Source organism: Neophocaena asiaeorientalis, unplaced genomic scaffold (assembly GCF_003031525.2).
Source record: "Neophocaena asiaeorientalis asiaeorientalis breed wild unplaced genomic scaffold, Neophocaena_asiaeorientalis_V1.1 scaffold188, whole genome shotgun sequence".
NCBI classification, from domain to species: domain Eukaryota; kingdom Metazoa; phylum Chordata; class Mammalia; order Artiodactyla; family Phocoenidae; genus Neophocaena; species Neophocaena asiaeorientalis.
Window position 1 is genome coordinate 2998452 of NW_020174156.1, and position 17095 is coordinate 3015546.

Below are 17095 nucleotides of genomic sequence, written 5' to 3' on the forward strand. Positions count from 1 at the left end.
CAGCAAAGAAGTGATTTCATGATATGATCCCTACTTACCTACCCTGTGCATTCTCATCACTCTCCAGCTTTCAAATCATGTGCTACACATAAACAAAACCGTTTGCCAGAAAAGATCAACATGTTTGGCATCTTTATGCCCTAACATATGTCCTCCCCTTTCGTTATACCACTCACATATCTATTTTCGTTGTAAATTATTTTAATATACATAGATTCTCAGTTAGTAGTTAATATGGGCAACACTTGAAACTTATTTTAGTATTTAAAAAATTATGAACGTGAACAGCATTTTCTCATAGTACTTAAGACATATACTTTTGGTACAACTTCTAAAATGTGTAGTACACAGAGCAAAGTAAAACCTGAACTGCTGAAAAATTATTGGCTTTGACAGTCAGCAATCACACAATTAAGGGCATTAAAGAAAAATCATTCTCAAAAATGTGTTTGGTGCTATTTCTTTTAATTTACTCTACAGTGAAATCGGATGTAACAAATACACCTGAACTCAAAGACTACTGGATTAAACAACAGAAGTTTCTTCTTCAGACATCTAAAAAATATTTTCTTTATAGCTAACTTTTCCAAAATTGAGAAGGTGTCAGAGAAATGCAAGTATTTTCTTTAGCAAAAGCTGTTCAGGTAATGATTGACCTGAAGAGATCATTTTCCATTTAATTTGGCTGAACACAGACCTAATTTTTTAATTATATGTGCAATCACAGGGTCAAAGAGCATTAACTCCAGAAGAGACCTCAGAGACCTGGTTCAATGTTTTAAAGATGAAGCAACTGAAGTCCAGAAAGACGACTATCTTTTGGGTCACAAAAGGCTTTTCCTACATGGCCAACCATTTTCTTATTTTAGTGAACTGCTGAAATATTGCTCAAAATAATTGTTGGGAACATGTAATTTGTTAATGTTGTTACACGCTAAAATTATTTAACTACCTGATTAGGATAAAGGTGGTTATCTTCCTCAGAGATTAAAATATCCCCTAAATATGTATAATTCACCTGTTGATAATTTTCTAACAGCTGCCCTCAAATATTGGCTTCTATTAGCTGTTAAATTAGCAGAAGTAATGTTAAAAACAAAGCCAACATAAACTGCATCAAGTTGTTTACTATGTAACTCATTTTGAGAAAACAAATTCATTTGAATACTGATATTAGCCAGAGACAGTTCATAAAATTACGATTGCTACCACAGGAGGAACCTCAATTTTTCGTTAAAAAAAAATGGATCTGTATTTGAAAAGGTTGGAAACCACAGAGCAAAAAAACCCAAAAAAGTGCCAGTTCTGGTTAAAGGAAAATTTCATCTGACAATCCATGGTGGATTAAAGACACAACCTCCCCAACTATAAATGGACACACATTTTGTGACGGGTGAAACAGGCGGGGGAGGCAGGAGGGGAAGAGGCTGTCTGCCCAGAACTCCTGTCTTCACTCAATTCTCATTCCCCCCACTCCCACCGAGTACTTGGGACAGCCATAGTTTTTATATGGCCTATGGCCATGGTGGGCCCCTTCCCAAATCAAACTTGCCAGTGCTTCAAGAATTTTCCAAATGAAAAAGAGAAAGAGGTAGTCCTTACTCTACAGCAGAAGAAAACAGGATAAAAACTGGCAATGGCAAGTTATATTTTCCTCCTGGTAAAGAAAGCAAATCTACTGTAAGAAAATGAAACGAATCTACAAACAAACAAAAAAAGCAAGGTTGTTAGCAAAGATTTCTGGTAGCTTTCAAATGGGTCTGGTTCTAGCTGTCCCCTAAAGCCCAGCTGGCTCAATGTTTTTCCTTATAATTGAGTTATTCAATCCATTTTGGATTCCATATACTAATAAATCTCCCTTTTTTGGCTTAAGATAGTCTGAACGGGGTATCTATCGTACAACTAAAAGAGCTCTGAGTCATATACCAACCTTGGGAAGCTGACCATGATTACTCAAGACAGAAAATCACAGGTAAATGTAACTAAAGGTAAATTACAAAATCTCCTGAACCTGCACAAAACTTAAACGGTGGTGTCTAGCCCTCATCATTTTTCTTGAATGAAATATGTATGTTAAAGTGAAGTACTAACCTACTAAAATCTAACATTATTCACACATACACATACTCAAATTGGTTCATCAATTATCCATCTATATTTTTTTTTCCTGATTCAAATACCATCTATAAGTATGTTCCTCCAAGAAAAGTGGACAGCACTCACATACGTCCCTGGGCTTCCAAACGTAGATACCAAGGTATCAATAGTAAAAGCCTCTTCCAACACTCCTTTAAATGCTGACCTTTTAATGAATTATTTCCAGTAGTCTACTAAGGACAAACTAATTTAAGCCTATCAGCTGGTCATGAAAACATCCCCGAGAAAACAATTCACTCAAATATTTACTGAACACCTACCAGGTCCTGTTTTAGGTCCCGAGTGACAAGACAGAGCCCATCCCTGTTCTCAGGGAGGTTAAATTACAGAGGTGACTTCAAAAAAAAATAAATCAACAATTAAGGCTATCAGAGAGAGAGATAAGTGCTATGTGACAGAAAATGGCTAGAGACTGGGCAGCTACTTCACTGTGACCCCTCTATGTGACCTCTCTGAGGTGGTGGCATTGGAATTGAAATCTAAATGACATAAAAGAATTAGCCATATGACAATCTCAGGGCAAAGCCTGAGGCAGAGAGTAAAGCAATTAAGGCGTTGAGACAGGAACAAGCTTGTTCTGTGGGTGTGGAGCTTGTATGGCTGGGCACAGTGAACAAGGGGAAGGGTGCCATGAAATAGGATACGATTTGTGAGGTGGCCAAAGGGCAGAGTGGTGGTGGGACCCTCACAGGCTAAGGAAAAACATTTGTATTTTATACTGAGTGTGATAGAAAACCCACAGAGAAAAGGGAAGGAAACTAACACTTATTACATATGCCTACAAAATAGTATGTACAAATGTTTCTGCCATGCATTCTATAATACCATATATGCATTCCTGTAAATTATACCATGTGTATTTATCACAATATTTATCAAAGATCATTAGTATGCTGTTATGCACAATCTCAAAAAAAAAAAAACTTTTCCTGTTACTACCAGTTCTCACTTATAGGAAGTCACTTCTACATTTATTTGTCAGACCAAATGAACCAACCAACCAATGTTATCTACTAGCAAAACATACATGAAGAAAATGCAAGAAAGGCAAACGAGACTGGATAAAAGAAGGCAGCCAGCTATTCACAAGAGTATATGATCCCAAAAAAGGAACAAACCAAGTAGAGAAGCAAGAAATTAGAAAACATACCTAATACAACAAGCAAAGAGCGCAGGGATATGAAAGATTAGTTATCTACTTAAACAAAAGTACTCTCAGGCAGACAAGTAAGCAAAGGGTAAAAAAACACAAAAGCTTATTCTAAGATAAATTCTCTGTTCATTCCATTTAATAGTACCTTGCCAGTTTCAACAACGTTCGGAGGAAAGTGAAAATGTTAATCTTTTAAATGTACTATCCTTAGTAATTTTTTAAAATCTGCTGATGAATTTTAAACTTTTATGTATTGACTACAAATTTCTTGAAACACCACTGTAGTTCAAAGTTTAAAACTGAAAATCTTGGGCTTCCCTGGTGGCGCAGTGGTTGTGAGTCCGCCTACCGATGCAGGGGACACAGGTTCGTGCCCCGGTCCAGGAGGATCCCACATGCCAGGGAGCCATGGCCACTGAGCCTACACGTCCGGAGCCTGTGTTCCGCCAATGGGAGAGGCCACAACAGTGAGAGGCCCGCGTACCAAAAAAAAAAAAAAAAACTGAAAATCTTATCTTCCCTGGTTTCCAGAAAGCAACTCAACTATCTCCTTCTGACAAAAGGATCATCTTTTATACCTCAATAAAGCTGGGGGTGGGGGAGGAAGGGGGTGTCACTTTGGAAGGCTCCAAATGATAACAGAATCACAGCTACTAAGACCACTTATCTCCAACCTCCACTCCAAACACCCAATATCTCAGATTATCCTGGATATTTTCAACAGTAGCTAGAAGTAGAGGATGTTGCCTCAGCTCTGACCCTCCTCTATCTTCCACCTCTGTCTCATCATGACTTAATATCATTAAATGAAAATGTAACGCCACTGCCAGCCTACACTCAATAGCAGAAACCCAGAAAGTATAGGATATCCCTATGCTAAAATGTGGGTAGCTACAGATCAGGAGAAGAGGAGGTCAGAATTAAGACCCAGTCTGGGCCACAGAATCACTTGTACAGCAACGGTTGGTTTAAAGAGACGAAGGGCAAGGAGTGCGCATCTCCTCTAAGCCCTAAGGGAAGGCCACGGTCAAAGGAGAGAGCACCAGTAGATGCACAGACTGAACACACACGCTAAGATCAAGAACCAGGAGCCAACCAAGAAAGGCATTATCAGTATCAGGTAACTAGGGGAAAAAAAAAAAAGACCAAGGGGGAATACACTAGAAGAGGTGCATGAGTATCAGAAACACACGGACAAGTCCACACAACACCCCAAAATCAAATTTAATTGCTAACGTCAGGACAAGGTCTTTGTTTCTTTTAACCCAGGTTTTGAACATATTCATTGTCTCTACAGACACCAAAAACAGGATGCTAGGTTATCAAGCAGACCCTCACAAGTCTTACAGTAAGAAGATGAATCCAAGGGTCAATGAATTTGTGAAAATGGAGGGATCCCTTTTCTACTTTTGTATATTTGAATCACCTCAAAGAAGTAAGGGTCTATACTAGGAAACTGTACCTCATTCAGAGAGCCTCAAGGATTCAACTCAATATGAATGCAAAGTCTACAGCGTGCCAGGAATTGGACCAGATGCTGAGGATAAAGATGGATGAAATGCAACTGTCCTCAAGGAAGGCCCTGCCTACTGAGACAGAGTCAACAAATAACAATCAAGTAGAGGTCTGTGCTGGAAACAGATGATCAGTGGACATAGGCCAGGATGTTAATTTAAAGATGTCATAGAAAGATGCTTAATATTCAATCAAATCGTGTAACCTCAGGCAGCCAATATGTTATGTATGTTAGTTCTTAAGTAGTACAAAACAACTATCCAAATTTCTTTCCTAATGAGATATAAGAAACTTAGAATGATGGTCATTCCTTTGTTAATAATTACTGCTCTTTATGAGAGACAACCAAGGTTCTTAATCCAGAGCTGTTTGCAGATTACCCCTCCAAAAAAGTCATTTATATTCAAATTTATTAGCAACCAAATTCCTTATCCTTTGTACATATACTTTACAAAATTTGGGGCATAAGAACTTCAGAATCCTAACAGAGCCTCAGAATACTACCTAGAGACATTAGCACCAATAAATGTAACTTACCTATGCGCTATCATTCAGAATAATACTTTGTTTTTAACTTTGAGTACTAATTCTAAATCCATAAAGACCACACTCCTCTGAACCAGTCTTTTCTAAATCCAGTGAATAATGAAATCATTATTACCTCTAAAATAACAAAATCAGTTTACAAGTTTATAGAAGCATGTTTATAAATAAGAGTATAGAAAATGAGTGTGTACCACATATTAAAATAAGCATAATTTCCTGAAAACTTACTTCAGTATTTTTACACATATACATACCCTATGTTATGTCATATGTATTTCTTAGTGAAAGTCCAATTCAAAATTTTCAGAATGTGTATTTGAAATGATCATCCAAGCAGTGTCCACTGACAGTCAGAACAGTGCTGGATCTCCCAGAAACTGCAGAAAAGGAAGAGCGGTTCCACTCCAAAAAGCAAAAGACTTTTTTTTTTTTAAAGGTAATAACTGTTTTTTTCTTGAAACATCTTATCAAGATGTGACCAAATTCAACACAAAACATCACTGTAAAACAACATATGTATCAGAGACAACACAGCAAAGCTCCACAGTACACATCCTCATTTTAGAGTGAGCAACAAAAGCTCAGTCGTCAAATGCAGTTGCAGCCCTCTGAATTGGGAATGTTAACCATCCCGTTCCCTGCAGTTGCCACAGAAAGCCATGATAGTTTGCAGGAGCAGTGTCACTTTTCTGCCTCTCTCCTCAGCTGTTGCTGCTGCAGCTAACAAAAGCACCAAGTACTAGCATTTACTGAGTACTTCCTGTGCGCTGGCCCTATGACAACTGCCTTACATGCATTCACATTTCAATCCTCACAACTGCTCTACAGAGAAAAATTCCCATTTGTCAGAGTGGAAACCAACTGGAGTGGTTACACAATTTCCCAAAGCCATACAACTGATAAGCTGGGGTGACAGGATTCACATTAGGTATGCCTGGCTCCAGAGGCTGAGCTCTTTGCCACAGTAACACCCTACAGGAAGACTTTACTGCCAAAGGTCAGGCACAGACCCTACTTAGCCCTCTAATCACTGGAGAGGCACTGCCCTCAGGAAAGGCTAGCGTCAGGTCTGTGCAGCAGAATTAGATGCACAGAAACAGGCGCTCTCTCCCGGAGGTTGTTCTAGCTTAAGTTGAAAACTTAAGTTACAAGTGACACAATGACTAGTGACACCAACTGCAACCCAAAATGGAATCAAAATCTAATATATCTGTCTCCTTGAAGTCAGTAACACATACATCCAAATTCACAAGTCATGTTAGGATGCATGCAATATCAGAATCTACATTTCAACGAATCCCATTATACCAAAGACTACCATAATTATTAAAATTAACTACTAAACTACGAGAACCCCCATTTTCACCCAATTTCCAAACCCTTGGCAAAACAACACTTTTGAAATCAGGCAACACCTATTTACTTCTGAACAACCAACATCACTTTTTAAAGTTTGCATTGAGTTCATTTCTAATTAGCAACCTTGGATAGAACTCGAAAATCATCAGTTCATTATCACTAAATAATTCCACTGGTCTGATGACCCACTCATGACACAGAAACAACACGTTTTAATCATATTCAGTGGCTCTAATTCTGCCAACAAATCTGAGAAATAAAAATAAGTGTCTGCAAAAATATACACAGTGCCAGCTCTTTAAGAACTGGCTGGAAAGCATGGGAGAAATTTACATAGTTTTCTCTCTTCTTTTGACTATCCAAAGCGAAAGAACTAGAAAGATTAAGAATTCTTAATGATTGCTCTTTCACAATCATTACTTTTTTTGAAATGGTAATACTAACATAGTAAGATTCAAACAGTTCAAAAGATTATATGTGAAAATAAATTTTTCCCACATCTGGCCTCAGGATCTCCCCACCTCAACCCCACCCCCCAAACCACTGTTACTGGTCTCCTGTGTATCTTCCTGGAGTCACATTGAGCATATAAACATACATACACAAACACACACACACTCCATCCTGTGTGTCCTCCTTTCCATTCCTCCCCCTCTTTTTGCGCTAAAATGGCAGAAGACTATATAAGATCTTCTGCCTCCATTTTTTTTCATTTAAATGTACCTTTGAGAAGATCCTATAAATACTAACAAGAAAGTCATAAACATCAAATCTAAACAAAACCTGTAAAGAAACAATTCACACAAAACATCTTTCACCAGATGTTAAAACTGGTGACCTCTGCTGGCAGGACATATGGAAGGCCAAGGGCTAAGAAGTAATCCCCTTGAGGGTCTATGAGATTTTGCACAAGAATAAAAAACTATTTCCCTGATACAGAAACAGACTTCACTCCTAACCCCAGTCTAGGATCTCACAAATGTATATTGCTTACTAAGGAAAACACAGAAAGGTGATTTAGGGAAAATCCATCACTTTAGTGGGTGAAAAAATTTTAAGTACATAGGGTATTACATTTTAAAATAAAAAGATGCCCCCAAAATATCGCTATAACTACAAACAGCATCTAAAACTTCACACACGTATGATAAATTTTATCCCATAAGAGAACAAGTATATGGAAAAAGAAAAAAATATTAAGGAAATTCATTATCTATTCCCATTACCTTACTTCAGAAACCCAAAGCAGATGACCCAATTGCCTTACACTGTCAGTTAATGACATCTGATAGCCACAAAATAGAAACAGAACAAAATTAGTATGCAGTCTACCCAATTAGCCCTTTTAAATTAAGGGGAAAGCATAAAACACTTCTTCCTAACCCATAAGCTGTGTTCTATTAACAGTTGAAGATAACCACCAGAATATGCTATTAACTAAAACTTTTCTGACGAGGTGTTTGCTTATGCTAATGTCAAGTAGTTCCTGACTATTATTCTATAAGGTGTCGATTTTCAGGCCTTAAATACACTAAGAAAATTTAGAACTCTCTCTCAAAAAAAAAAAAAAAAACAAATCACAAAATTAAATGACAAAAATCTCAGAATTTTAATACAGGAACTGACTGTATAAGTACTGGTAGAATGAAAGAGCAAACTTTAGGTAGCATTTCATCTGATCCTCTTACACATTTCTAGAAGCTAAATGACTTACCCATGTAACTATGGCTTTGCAAATCATGGCAAAAATTCATTTTCTTAATACTGAATTCACGTTAAAATGCTAGCCACCATTCAAGTAGATAAGCAGTAAGAACAAACATCCACTTAACAATCAAGTCGTTGCCCACTCACCTATGGTCAACTAATCTATGACAAAAGAAGCAAGGATATACAATGGAGAAAAGACAGTCTCTTCAATAAGTGGTGCTGGGAGAACTGGACAGCTACATGTAAAAGGATGAAATGAGAACACTCCCTAACACCATACACAAAAATCAACTCAAAATGGATTACAGACCTAAATATAAGACCGGACTCTTTAAAACTCTTAGAGAAAAACACAGGAAGAACACTCTTGGACGTAAATCACAGCAAGATCTCTTTTGATCCACCTCCTAGAGTAATGGAAATAAAAACAAAAATAAACACATGGGACCTAATGAAACTTAAAAGTTTCTGCACAGCAAAGGAAACTACAAACAAGACAAAAAGACAACCCTCAGAAGGGGAGAAAATATTTGCAAACGAATCAACGGACAAAGGATTAATCTCCAAAATATATAAACAGCTCATGCAGCTCAATATTAAAAAACCAAACAACCCAGTCCAAAACTGGGCAGAAGACCTAAATAGACATTTCTCCAAAAAAGACACACAGATGGCCAAGAGGGCATGAAAAGCTGCTCAACCTCACTAATTATTATAGAAATACAAATCAAAACTACAATGAGGTATCACCTCACACCAGTCAGAATGGCCATCATCAGAAAATCTACAAACACCAAATGCTGGAGAGGGTATGGAGAAAACGGAATCCTCTTGCACTGTTGGTGGGAATGTAAACTGATACTGCCACTATGGAAAACAGTATAGAGGCTCCTTAAAAAACTAAAAACAGAATTACCATATGACCCAGCAATCCCACTACTGAGCATATATCCAGAGAAAACCACAATTCAAAAAGACACATGCACCCCAATGTTCATCGCAGCACTATTTACAATAGCCAGGTCATGGAAGCAACCTAAATGCCCATCGACAGACAAATGGATAAAGATGTGGTACATATGTACAATGGATTATTACTCAGCCATAAAAAGGAACGAAATTGGGTCATTTGTAGAGACGTGGATGCATCTAGAGACTGTCATACAGAGTGAAGTAAGTCAGAAAGAGAAAAACAAATATCGTATATTAATGCATATATGTGGAGCCTAGAAAAATGGTACAGATGAACCGGTTTGCAGGGCAGAAATTGAGACACAGATGTAGAGAACAAATGTATGGACACCAAGGGGGGAAAGTGGCGGGGGGTAGTGGTGGTGGTGTGATGAATTGGGAGATTGGGATTGACGTATACACACTGATGTATATAAAATGGATAACTAATAAGAACCTGCTGTATAAAAAAATAAAATTAAAAAAAACCAATCAAGTCGCTGATCACCTAGTTATGATGCCTATCATTCAGTATGCTAAAAAAGACACAATGCGGGAGGGAGGGAGGGAGGGAAGAGAGGAAGCACTGGTACCATCTTCGATCTCAGACAAAATAAAGATACCAAGATGTAGGTTGATATCTAGTTCTTAGAAAGTAAAAATTCTTCATTCTGTTTAAGTAGTTAAAAATTTAAAACATCTCCTTTGTTTAAAAAAAATGTTTGAGAGTCCAGAGTACAATTTCACACAAAGAAGAATATAAAAAAGACACTGAATGACCATCTCTGACCCTTGGCCCCCATGTTTTCTTCTGTATTTTAAATTCTACCTCCTGAAAGAAACTTCCGATAAAAGGAAAACAGGTGGCAAACTTTCAGGTTTAAACATTCAATACTTATATTCTTCCTCATTCATTCCTCAAACTGTTCATTTCGCATAAATATCTTACTTAATCTGGACACTCTTTCTGCTTACTGAAATTTAATTTTTGATCTTTCAGCATGACCCTTATAGTTTGATTGTATTATTTCTGAGTTATGAATCTAAGCTCTCAAAAAGCAGGGTAACATCCAACTCATTGTTTGACACTGAAACCCTCATATTTTAAAACTCTAAATATTAAAAATTTCAAAAGGACATAATACCAAAATAGTTGCCTTTAGAATAAATTACCCAGGTTGTTTGGCACATCTTTACCACAGAAAACTATTAAAGAGGGACTTCCCTGGTGGTCCCGTGGTTAAGACCCCCCACTTCCACTGCAGGTGGCACAGGTTCGATCCCTGCTCAGGGAACTAAGATCCCCCGTGCCACGTGCCACGTGCCACGTGCCCCCCCCCTCAAAAATACAAACTATTGAAGAGAGATGGTTACAACATTCTTCTGGTAGACTAAACCCACTGACACTACATGATAGATACATGTTAATACATTCATAGTAATGGCTCAAATGGGACTCCAATGTGGTCAGAATGCTGTCACACATACTGAGAGCTAAAAACATTATCTTATTTAGACATACTACTAAGAAAATAACAAGCAAAAAAAGCCTGAGGATTAAAAAAATAAAATCCGAAATCTTAAGTTTCATAACAACTAACACAAATATAACCAGATAAAGCCAATTTAGTGAGACATGATTCCCAACTAGACTAGGTTTTTCACCAGGACTGTGGCTACTATTCCAGGATTAAGAGGATAAAACTATCCATTTCCATTTCACTCTAAATGTTGACTAGATTATTTTTTCCCCTTCCTTGTCAACACTGCCAACATGAAAATTCAAATTAATGTGACTACAGTACCACTGAACTTTGAAGGTCTAACTCAAAAAGAAGCTTTTGCCACATCAACAAGAGTGAAACAGGACTGTCACCGTTCTTATTTTAACATGGGCCCTTGTAGAAGCAATCCATTTTATTACGAAGATAGTATAATACAAAACTCAAGAGTTTTGCTACATACTATAAGGAAAGTGGCCCTTTCCTTCAAGAAATGTAACATTTGGTTGAGGCAATGTGACACATACTCACAAAACAATAAATAATTATGGAGTTTGTGATACTCATTAAATGTGATGAAATCTCAAAGAAATATCCTGAGTCAGGATGGCCAGAAAAAACTTCATGAAAGTGGGACTGAAACTAGGCTATTAAAAGGATAAAGGGAAGGAACAGCATGCACAAAGGCAGAGGAGTAATGAGTATGCCAAAACTGCAGTATTTGATAGACAGGCAAGAATCCCAGTTGGAGAAGAGTAGGAAATACGGCTGAATAGGTTAGAATGGAGCCTTAAAAGCCAGACTTGAAGCATATGAACTACATCCAGTTGGCAAAGGGAAGCCATTATGGTTCTTCTGCAGGCGAACTGACGTCATGAAACCAATATTTAAATAAATTACACTGTTGGTGATTAGAGAAGATAGAATGGAGAAGAAGATATCGAGCAACCTACTTGAAAAGTAATGCAATAACCCAGAAACCTAAAACCATTCATTCATTCTCTCCTTCACTCACTGAGAAAACAGACTGCTAGTTAAGAACACTGGCCTAGGGACTTCCCTGGCGGTCCAGTGGTTAACAACCCGCCTTCCAATGCAGGGGACGTGGGTTCGATCCCTGGTCGGGAAACTAAGATCCCACACGCCGAGGGGCAACTAAGCCCTCACACGTGCATGCGCTCTAGAGCCTACGCGTGCCACAACTAGAGAGAAGCCTGTGCGCCGCAACAGAACAGCCCGCACGCCGCAACTAAGACCCAATGCAGTCAAATAAATAAAAATTTAAATAAATAAGAACACTGGCCTAGAAGTCAGACACACTGGACCTAAACCCCTCTCTGCACACCTTACTACCTGAGCCTTGGTCTCCATGCTGTTAGTAATAAGGATACCAGTTGCTTAGATTGTCACAAGTACCTATCAAAGCATCTTCGTGATCCTGACACATAGAACTCTAGTAGTCGTTAACATTACTGGTGAATTAAGAACGATAAAAATGGGAAGGGAAAATAAGACAAGATTCAAAGATATTTCAGAGGAACACACCTTCAAGCAGAACTGTCTTGACAGCAGCTGAAAATGTAGAACAAGAACACAGATGAAAGGTTGAGGCTGGAGAAAACAATAACCTACTTAAAAAATAACCACTCCAATTTTAAAAAGCAGATCCTAGGTACTGCCAGATCCAGCCTCGAACAATAAAATCACTTTTTATTTAAAAAGAGTTAGAAAGGGCTTCCCTGGTGGCACAGTGGTTGAGAGTCTGCCTGCCGATGCAGGGGAAGCTGCGAGCAGATTTAAAAATTCCAAGCCCAAGTGACAGAAGAACGGCAACAAAAACACACAAAAGACCCACCACTACCTACACCAACTATGGAACTTGGTATTGTTTCCCTTAGTGTTAAAATCCAACCTAGGGCTTTCCTGGTGGCGCAGTGGTTAAGAATCTGCCTGCCAATGCTGGGGACACGGGTTCGAGTCCTGGTCCGGGAAGATCCCACATGCCGCAGAGCAACTAAGCCCGTGAGCCACAACTACTGAGCCAGCGTGCCACAACTACTGAAGCCCGCGTGCCTAGAGCCCATGCTCCACAACAAGACAAGCCACTACGACGAGAAGCCCACGTACCACGACGAAGAGTTACCCCCGCTCTCCACAACTAGAGAAAGCCCACACGCAACAACGAAGACCCAATGCAGCCAAAAATAAATAAATTAAAATTTTAAAACAAAATGAAATAAAACCCAACCTAATTCTTCAAGTAAGCCTTAAATCACAACTTCAGGAGTAAATAAATTATGCCAAGCTTATTTCGACTATTTTGCCCAAAAATTCAGGAAATAAAACTGCCAAATACTTTCTATGACATTATGCCCCTACTTAAAAAACAAGCAAATAAAATGTAATACAAAGAAACAAACTTCAAATCCAAACCCATTATCATCCTCAACAACTTACATTTTCATGATGCTTGTTTGTCAGCTACTGTTCTCAGCAACTTACACATACGATTTTTTTCATTATAGTTTGACTTACAACGTTGTGCTAATAATTTCTGCTGTACAGCAAGTGACTTAGTTATACACATATATACATTCTTTTTTAATATATGTATCTTTTTCCATTATGGTTTACCCCCAGGGGATTAGCAATAGTTCCCTGTGCTATACATTAGGACCTTGCTGTTTACCCATTCTAAATGTAATAGTTTGCATCTACCAACTCCCAAGTCCCAGTCCATCCCTCTCCCTCTCCCACACCACCTTGGCAACCACAAGTCTATTCTCTATGCCTGTGAGTCTCTTTCTGTTTTGAAGATAGGTTCACTTGTACTGCATTTCAGATTCCACATATAAGTGATATCATATGGTACTTGTCTTTTTCTTTCTGACTTACTTCACTTAGTATGATAATCTCCAGCTGCATCACACATACAACTCTCTTAATCCTCTCAACTCTTTGAAGTTGACCGTCCCATTACACAGAGGAGAAAACTGAGACATAGCAGAGTTACTCCCCCAAGGTGACATAATTAGTAAGGGATGGTGCCTGAATTTGAAGCTGGGCAGTTCATCTTGAGAACCCGATAGAATCAGTATGCTGCACAAACAGACTTTTATGATTTTTTCTTACACAAGTTTTCAGAAATACATGAGATACTCTTACTTGCTTTTCCTTCTTAATTAATTGTAGGTATGGAACCACATTTCCTTATTTCTGCTGGCAGTGTGTGGAGAGGCTACGTCACCGCTGTGAATCTAAAGGTAGGAAATACAGCAGTTGACAAGAAGATGGCATCTTATTAAACAGTTCTAGAGAGTTAAGCCAATGGTATTTGAGCCCTATGAATTTCATTTATCCATGCAATCACTTGACCCAGTTAGTAGAGATCCCAGTTCCCAAGTACAGAATTATAAACTTGATTGGGAACACTAGTTTTTGCAAGGGTATCTAAAGACTGATGAAACGGCTGAAACTCTGGCACAGCTACAGTCATCTAGAAAGAACATGGACTAGAGCTCAGACAGACCGAGGTTTAAATCCTAGTGCATCATTTGATCCTTTTGTGGCCTTGAACAAGTGAATTAACTTATCTTGACCTTGCTGTTTTATCATCCACAAAAAGAGCCCAACACTACCCACCTCAGTATTAGCCTGGGATATAAATGACATAGAAAGCACCTCACACCTTTCCTATAGTATAGCCCAAGCTGAGTCCCTTTCCTTGGACTCTTGCAAACAGGGCAGTTAACTGTACTCTTAGGGAGTCCAATCCCAGAGAAGGTGAACAGCAAACCTCTCCAGCATAAGCTCTCTCACACAGGCTTTTTTTTAAATTCAAGTATCTATTGGTGATAGAGCAGGAGATCCCACCATGGGGTCTCCAAACCAAACTATACTCTTACCAATTCTTTACTACTCAGCCCTGGGGTCCTAGCCCTTCTGTACTATGGGGATGTATAACGTCTCAATGTTAGCTGCTTTCTCTTTTTGCACGTCAATGACTTATACTATAAACACCATTTGAAATGAGTCAAATTCCATGTACTAGAAAAATACAAAGTCCCAAACAGTGCCAATATTTCTGCCACTCTCTCTCCCCAACTTACTACTATTCACATTCTTCTCAATTCTTTTTATACAAATAACACAGAAAATGAACAAACCCAACAAATTATTTCTTCATCAAAATGTGTCAAATCAGAAATTCTTTGTAGTAATAACTGCTGTAGTATATTGGAGAAGAACTCCTTTATTAGCTACTCATTTGACAAGGTCGTACTTATATTTCATTGTTATATATGAACAGATGTATTCGTTCAACAGGTTGTCATTTAAAAGGTCCATTAGTCACATCTCTTTATCAGTAACCCCTATGTTTATAGTAAGCTCCTGCCCTTTCTACATATTAGCTTGAAACTCTCCCAGTACAAAGGAAGCAGTTACTTCTCGTTCTCTTGATAGGCATGTATCATGGTAATCATGATAAATCTTATGGTGTGAACACAGGTAACAAAGACTCCTAAACACGCCTAAAAACGTATTAAAATATTTGCCTCTTTGAAGCAACCAGTGAAAAACTACAACCTTCACAAAGGGCCATTCCATTTACCACGGGTACCTCCCATATTAATAACCAAAGCTGGTACACGTTGAAATAAAAACATCTTATAAACTGATGGTGAGCTCTGCAACAATCTTTATGCCATTAACAAGTACCTTAATTAAGTTCCTTAACAGTAAGAAAAACTTTCTCCACGTACATATTGTTTTCATCCCCCATACAGTTTAGTATTTTGCCCTCTAGGTCTGATTCTAACAACTCGTGACAAAAAGTAGTAGTTACTTATGGACTTAATGGTTGTGATTACATATATCACATGGTGCATAACAGGACTGGAAGAAAAAAATTCATATTCCAAAGAAGCAGGAAAACCTCGATTTAAGAGCAAAAAGTATAAACACGAATCACTCGCCTAACCACTTTCAGGCATATTTTCTTTCTGCTGTTCCTCCTCCACAGGTAAACACTAACTATTTCTAGAACGCGCTCAAGGATAATTTCCGAGGCTTGCTTGCCATGAATTCCCATGATACAACTCAGCACACACACTGTTTTCATGGAGACAAAGGTGCCCTATTTCCCTAGACTACAAACTTATTAAAATGGTGAGAACATACAGTTCCAGGAAGTCAAGATTACTAAAATACACCAATGCAGCATGGGTCTTATTTAACAAAAAATGAAAATAAACCACACTGGGAAAACCAAAAAGTCACTCACTCTATCTTCAACGTGTAACCAGGATATTTATTACAATTTTTTTTAAGGTAAGTAGATGAAAACACCACCAGGGCTTATATTATCCAACCTGATAAAGGAGTCTTTAGGGAAAAAAAGGGGGGGAAAGAGAAACGATTACTTAATTATATGGGGGAGGAAGAATCAAACCATTTAGACTAAAAATAACCCACATTTCACCCACCAAATTTTATTAACAAGCTTGTTGAGATCAGCATAAGGGTCTTGTTTAGAAAACAAGAAAGCCAAAAGTCAACCTCCCTCTGTCAACTATAATCACGTAAGTACTAAAACTCTTCACCTTAGTGCCCACAGAGTCCACGGTTTTAAGTAAACTCCAGACACTGAGGAAAAAACCTAGTTTTTAACTAGGTTCCAACACTTTTGTCATTTGTAATCACCCAATTATTTCCGAGAATATTATTAGATAACCTAACAATGGGAGCGTCTTTTAAGAGCCATTACAACCCCAATTTTACATGAAACACACCATTTTCACAACCTAAATTTATTTTCGGTTGCCACTGCAAAGTGCTGCCAGTTCCAGCAAATTAGGAACTTCCAAAAATACTGAACACGCTAACACACGCATGTCTTCCCTCGAGCTGCCATTTCAGATTAATATTTCACTTATAAAAGTCTGCTTCTGTTCAAAAAATGACATTGGTTGCAAAGAGGAAGTTACCGATAAACCACTCTCACAACGTGGCCTTTACACTGTCAGAAAATAATATGACTCTGAGCCACCCAAAACTTACCAGGAAGCTGGCAATAACTTTGCCAATTCTACACTTCTGAACCCAACTTCAAAGAGGCTCTATCAAATACCTCCTCAAGACGATAAAAAGCACTAAGTTACAAATAAACACGTCCCGGAGCGCGGCCGCGCGCCCCTCCCCC

The 17095-nt window shown here is 38.3% G+C and overlaps 1 protein-coding gene across 1 annotated transcript in view; it reads right to left on the reverse strand.

The window, feature by feature from the left end:
- Window positions 1–16973, reverse strand: part of TBL1XR1 (TBL1X/Y related 1) — a 180603-nt gene extending 163630 nt beyond the window's left edge. Inside the window, exon 1 of the mRNA XM_024755139.1 lies at window positions 16954–16973. The gene's annotated coding sequence lies outside the window, so the exon portion shown is untranslated. The remainder of the gene's footprint in view (window positions 1–16953) is intronic.
- Between the last annotated feature and the right edge of the window lie 122 nt (window positions 16974–17095).